The following is a 6,995-nucleotide window of genomic DNA, read 5'->3' on the forward strand; positions in this document are numbered from 1 at the left end:
GAATCCATCATATATTATAAATAATGACTGCAGAGAAAAAGGATACAAAGTATACAAAAATGCACAAAGTAAAGATATAAAAAGTGTGACTCCACCAGAGACAGGAAAATGTTTCTTCAACTCTCAACCATAACCCTATGAACAACCTGAAAGATACCCTACAGCAGTATCATTTCCAAGTATAACTAATTTCCACCCAAAGAGCATCATGAATATTATCAAAATGATTAGAAATTAGAAATTACTAGTAATACATTTCTCACAGTTTTCTTTTTCAAACAGGAATCCAAGATAAAAGAGCAGACTTTTCATAATCCAGTTCTACACTGTTCAATATGGTAGCTACTAACCACATTCAGCTATTGAGTGCTTGAAACGTGTCTAGTTTGATGTGAGATGTGGATGTGCTTGCTGTAAGTATAAAATACACACCAAATTTCAAATTCTTACCAAATAATATGTAAAATATCTTATATATGTGGCTGTCACTTAGTATTTCTACTAGACGGCACTGATTTAGATGTAGTCAACTCTTGAACAAAAAAAGATACCAGAGTTATTAAGCAACTTGCTTACTATCTATCTTACTGCTTGGTGGTGTCACAAGTGATCTAGAATCTGATCACCTTAATCCCACCCTCATTAATAGAAGGAATTCTCCTTTAACTACTTGAGGATGCTCAAACTTGAGCATCATTAGATGCACTTATTCCTTCTCCATCTCCCAGCCCAGGTGATCACATCCTTTTTTCAGATCTTCACAGCCCTTATAAACATGCTGTTTTAATTTGTACATTTGTCTTTCCAGATGGATGAGAGACTTTTGAGAAAAACTAGTCTCATTCATTTTTTCTATCCCTGGAACCACTGCAGTGCCAGGCACTCTTGCAGGCCCTCTGAAAACAATAAAATCTTTCAGAGGGTTGATTTTTAGCCCTATTCAGGTACAACTAACAGATCAAATCACATACTATATGAACGCCCTACACTGGAACATTCACCTTTATCACTTACTGGCCTTAAATTCTTTTTGGAATATGGCAAATATAAAGTGGATAATTTATGTTATCAAAGCAACACAGATTACAAAGCATTTAAAAAAAGCTTTGCACACTCCTGCTCTGAAAAGTTGGTCTGATGTTCTGATAAGAACTCTGAGTTCTTGGGAAATTCAACACCCTTGTTAGGTTTAAGTTCACTTATGAATGCGCTTACTATGCAAAACACTGTGCTAGATTTAAGAAAGAGTCCTGGATGTGGGAACTGATGCAGCAATCTTCAATTAATTGAAAATTTTAGAACCATTCATGACTGATAGGCTCATGAAGGGAGAAACAGAATCATACGCTTAATATACAGCTCATTACATAAAGTTAGTTTCTAAAACTCCTAAATGCAAGCATGCCAACTTTTATATTGCAAGCAACAGAAACAGTTGTGAAAACTACAGATGAAAACATTATATTTTAATTGTTTCAGTAATTGTTTACTGAAAACAAAAAACAAAAAAACTGCAAGCAATATGCATACAAAACACAAATGGCAACATATTTTTGTAAGAAAAAAACTGCTTTAGAATCCATTAATTAGGGCAAAATTACTTGTAGAAACAGCTCTATATGTGTTTTGTGCCTATATAGAATAACTTTAGAATTAAGTGTCTTAAATAATAAAACACCTCTATGCTCCAGTCATAGTGCTTTTCACTACTCAAAGACTGCCTTAATGTTAAGTGGTTGCCTTCAACAGTATGGACCTCAACTAAGGGACTTCAGTCTAAGTTGCTATGGTGAATAGAAGCACCAACTTCAACTATGGCAGAGCTGCCAAGAGGAGAGGCAAAGACACAAAGTCTCTCCTGGAATCAGTGTTCCTGGACCTCCAAACAGCCTTCCCCCTTTATACTATGTCTTCACCCTCTTCTAAGAATAATTTCATTTTTTTCTGGCTCTCTTGTAGTCTGTGGCTTTGATGTGCTAATACATTTAAAAATGTTCCTACCAGAGCTTTTCTGTCTGACACCCAGCTGGAAAGGCTTTAGCGTACCTCTTCAATAGGTAATCTGTTCGAAGAGGAGGACCTCCTTCCTTATTCTCAATTTAACATCCACTGTTCAAAATGAAAATATAAAACACACAACTTCTATCAGGCTAATATAGGAAAAGAACTACCAAAGGTTCTCTCTTCCACGTTCATCTCCACATTTTTTTCCTTCATTTCCCTCCTCAATCTTTGCTCCACCCACTCCCTCCGCCCCCCAAAAAGATCCACAGCTGGAGAATCTCATTTTTAAAGCCAAACCATTTAGTGAAGAAAATAAATATGTGCTTTCTTCCTTCAATTATTGTTCCTCCGTCACTCAAGAAAAGTTAAGAAAATACTTTGAATCTGACCGCTCTCTCGGAAAGATGATGAGGTAAATACACACTGAAAAAATACTGTCTTCCCGAAGCAAGTGGATTCGTGGCAAAAAGGCAACCGGGGGGAAGAGACAAAAAAAAAAGCCCCTAAATCCGGAGATGGGACAAAGAGGTGAAAAGAAGTCGCGGGGGATGAGGGTGGGCATAACTGAGAAGTGTAAGAGCCACACACACTCGCCAGAAGCTAACAATGCAACAAGAGGACCGGCCTCTGCGTCCCGAGGGACAAGTGGCCTCCCCTCCCCCTCCAGACAAAACTAAACCCCGGGCGCACCACCCCCAGCCAGCCCCTGATAAGAGGGGCCTTATGGGGGAGCGGGCCCCTCGCACCTCCGGCGGGGCCGTCGGCAACGGCCTGGGTGGAAGCAAGGCCCGGAGAGAGGTGACTTGGGCTGGGGCAACGCCAAGAATATGGGATGGAGGGTCAGGGGCGGGCACCCGGGGGACAGAGGCCCGCAGCATGGGACCCTCCCATCCCGGGATCCCCGGCGCCCCTCGCCACCCCTGCAGAGCAGAGTCCCAGGTATTGGCCCTCGCCGCACCTCCCGCTCCTCATCTCACGCTCCTCACCTCACGCTGCCTGAGCCTCTCCCTCCACCACAACCGGAGCTGCCACCGCCGCTACCGTCCGAGCCATTTCCCCCTTAACCGTCTCAGTCGCTGCCGAAAGCTTCGACTGACTCCCAGCCAGCCAAGCATACGCGTCACTTCCGGTCTGGGAAGCACCGCCTTCCGTGCTCAGGCTTCTTGGAATTGGCTGATGTGGACGGCCTACCTGAGGGTAGTGGGCTGGGTTTCGGCTAGTCGCGTGAGGCTACTGCTTACGTAGGGCGGCCAGGGTCCGACTTCCCCAGGCAAGTGTCCATCGAGCTCCTGACGCCTCTGCGTGCGTCCCCCAGACCCCGCGCGGGAACCCTCCGAGGACTCCGGCAGGGCGTCCGAAGCCCCGCCAACCACCGAAGTGCTCTATTGTTTCTCTGCTCTCTCCAAAGACTCTGTACCGGCTGCGTCTCCCAGATTCATGGTTCTGGCCCCAGGTCGCACCGACATTAGTTTGTAAACTGAAGACTGAAAAGAATGGGCAAGGTACAAAAATATGTCGCGCCAACCCGCATTTACCGATTCCTCACGGTGGATCAGGTGCTGTGGGGTGTGTAATTAATAGTCCATCACGTGAATTGTGTAAAGCGTTTTCACATCAGTATCTCATTTACTCCTCACAATAACCAGCTAAGGAAGATAGCCCAATAATAACGTGCAGGCAGATGGCCCTTTAGAATTCTACATTACAAAATATCTTCACATACAATCTCTGGGGTAAAACCTTCCTCATGATAATTCGATGAGATCGTGCTTGCAAAGCTCTTACCTCTCAAATGTTAGATTAAAAAATTACATAACCATGTCAAACAGATAAGAAAAATTCACCATTTGCAGGTGGTGAAGCTGGGGGCTGGATTCAAACTCCATTCTGACTCGAGTCCATGGCATTTTTACAATAGATTGTCCCCTTAAACAGGAAGACAAGGGATCTGCTCCTTCCAGAGTTCACAATCTAATGTGATAGACTGATTTGGGCTGCAATTCTAAGTGAAAAAAAAAAACAATTGTGAGAAGGCTGTGGGAGTAGAAATGGACTTACGCAAATAATGGGAAGTAAATCTGATTTTTTTTTTTTTGGTAGTATGTGAAATAGATGAAGCCTCTAATCACTGTTAATAAACATGCCTACATCTCCCAGGAAATACGACTGGATGGAATTGCTATTATAAGGAGAAGTCTAGAAGTAACATTCCTTGTGGCTGTGGTTACCAACTCTTGTTCACTACCCTACCTACTCTTAGCTCTCCACCAACCCCCATCCAGGATGTCCAAACACACTTCCAGGCAGGCTTTACAAACCCTAGAAGAATGTCCCTAAGGAATCCGCTTAGTTCCACAGCATTGTTCTACTTTATCTTCTCATCAAAGGAGGAATTCCTAGAATTGGCAGCTCTTTCCACAAGATCAAAAGGGGAGGCAAAAAACGATTTATCTCGGTGCTGGATTCCTGGTTTTTGCTGCAGAACTGAATGTGCCTTCAGAAAAGATGAGACCCTGGAAGAACACTGTATCTTGAACAAAGATTAACTGTTTGACTTTTTTGTGTCTTTCTTAAATTTTTCTTATGAGAAATATTTTCTTTGCATTCCAGCAGGAGAGGGCCTTTGCTTGAGTGACTTCCCTATTGCAGTTCTGACTTCATTACTTTATTATGGCTCTTGAATGGCCAGTACTTAGGAGGCTCTAATTGATCAGAGGGTCCCAATAAGAAGAAGAAAGGGAGCTTGATGGTTCTCCAGATTTCAAAAAAGCAGCATTCACAAATTGCCCAGTGTCAGGAATCTGAAATAGTAGCCCTCCCTTAGCATCTCATCTGGATGCCTGCATATGAAGATACATGTTGTAAACAACAGGAACACAGACTTCCGGGAGATACTACAAAGTAGTTCTGCTGTCTTTTGGAACCAAATAAAACATGGCTGGCAGCCATTTCTCCTCTTCTCCCACTAGCTTCAATATTAACATTCAAAGGTAGAGAAATAAATTGAGGAGGAGGCATTATATTTTTAAATGATCCAACCTTACTTCCCACAGAGAACTTCACAGTACTACAAATACTCCCAAACTTCTCCCAGTACTAAATGAGAAATGGACAACCTTGTTTTACCAGAGGTAAAAATAGTGGCTGACATTTCTTGTGCATTTGCTAAGGCCAGGCCCTGTTCTTAGTGCTTTACAAGTCATGGAATCCCTCCAGCAACCTCATAAAATGGTACCATTATTATATCCTAATTTTATAGCTGAGGAATTTGAGGAACCAGAGCACAAGTAATTAGCCCAGTCACACAGCTATCAAGTAATGCAGCTGGGATGCAAACCTAGGTCTGACAGCACCGCCCTTGCTTTTTTAACTTCACGCTGCCCCCAACTGACCAAAGATATTTTAACAGGAAAAAAATGGCTACAAAAGGCTATTACTAAGTAAACCCATTCTTTCCTGTCCCAATGTTGTATTTCCTCCACTCTGCTGGGTCCTGTACCATACAACTTAAAAACTTTTCAGAGATCATTACCTAATGTAGATAACATGGTCATAGAGAAACGACACTCAGAACACTAAATGTGTAGATGGTGAAAGGATGTGAAGTTTTTAGAAAGAATAGGAAAATGTTTGACATAATTTATTCTGTATAAAAAGTATTGAGCCCCTATTTTCAATATGTCTGGCACTATGGTCTGTGCTAGGAATACAGTCGTGTACAAGAGAAGATGGCCCTGCCCTCATAGAGCTTAGAGTCCAACACGTTTGATAAATATTAAACACCTAATTAAACAATCATTTAATCTCAGTTGTGATAAGTGATATGAAGGAAAACTACAGGGTTCTTTGATTTAGAGTGGAAGGCATAAGGCCTTCCCTGAGGAAGCGACACTGCGCTGAGATCTAAAGGATGAGTCAAAACTGAGTGACAAGGAGGGGACAAGCATCCCAGGCAAGGGAGCAGTGTGTGCAAGACACTGAAGGAGGAAGAAGCATGGTTCAACTAAGGGACTGAAAGCCAGGGTTGCTGTTGTACTAGGAACAAGGGGGAAGTGGCTTAATTTATTTATCATTATTTTTATTTATTTATGTATTTATTTATTATTGAAGTGCGGTTGATACACAATCATATTGGTTTCAAATGTACAACACAGTGGTTCTACAGTTAACCCATTATTAAATCCTCACCCCCACTAGTGTAGTTACTATCATCATAGGAAGACGTTATAGAATCATTGGCTATATCCTCCATACTGTAGAACCATCCTTATGCCCAACTTATATTATGATTAAGAATTTTTGTGCCCTTTTATCCCCTTCACCCACCCCACTCACCCACCCTAACCCCTCTCCCATAGTAACCACCATTCACTTCTCAGTGTATGTGAGGCTACTGCTATTTTGTACATTTTGTTTTGTTCATTTGTTTTTAGAGTCCACAAATAAGTGAAATCATATGATAGTTGTCTATCTCTGCCTGGCTTATTTCACTTAGCATAATATCCTCTAGGTGTATCCATGTTGTTGCAAATAGCAGGATTTCTTTATTTTTTATGGCTGAATAATATTCTATTGTGTATATGTACCACATCTTCTTTATGCATTCATCTGGCCACTTTGGTTTCTTCCTTATATTGGCTATTATAAATATTGTGGCAGTAAACATAAGGGTGCATATATCTTCTCAAATCAGGGATTTTGTTTTCTTTGGGTAAATTCCTAGAAGTGAAATTACTTCTAAGAATATGGATATGGTATTTATAGTTATAGTTTTTGAGGAAAGTCCATACTGCTTCCACAGCGGCTGTACCAATTGACATTCTGACCAACAGTGTAGAAGGTTTCCCTTTCTCCACATCCTCACCAACAGTTGTTGTTTCTTGTTTTATGGATAGTGGCCATTCTGACTGGTGTGAGGTGATATCTCATTGTGGTTTGATTTGCATTTCCCTAATGACTAGTGATATGGAGCATCTTTGTATGTGCCTGTT

General features: G+C 41.6%; 1 protein-coding gene across 6 annotated transcripts in view; it reads right to left on the reverse strand.

Moving 5' to 3' along the window:
• The window catches only part of PIK3C2A (phosphatidylinositol-4-phosphate 3-kinase catalytic subunit type 2 alpha), a 121,838-nt gene extending 118,717 nt beyond the window's left edge, over nucleotides 1–3,121 (reverse strand). For 4 of the 6 annotated variants that reach the window (XR_008999244.1, XM_036877035.2, XM_036877032.2 and 1 more), the window contains exon 1: nucleotides 2,991–3,120. The gene's annotated coding sequence lies outside the window, so the exon portion shown is untranslated. Of the gene's footprint in view, nucleotides 1–2,990 lie in introns of all 6 variants that reach the window. The other 2 variants (XR_005023057.2, XR_005023056.2) reach the window with 1 other exon arrangement.
• Between the last annotated feature and the right edge of the window lie 3,874 nt (nucleotides 3,122–6,995).

Source organism: Manis pentadactyla, chromosome 9 (genome assembly GCF_030020395.1).
Source record: "Manis pentadactyla isolate mManPen7 chromosome 9, mManPen7.hap1, whole genome shotgun sequence".
NCBI classification, from domain to species: domain Eukaryota; kingdom Metazoa; phylum Chordata; class Mammalia; order Pholidota; family Manidae; genus Manis; species Manis pentadactyla.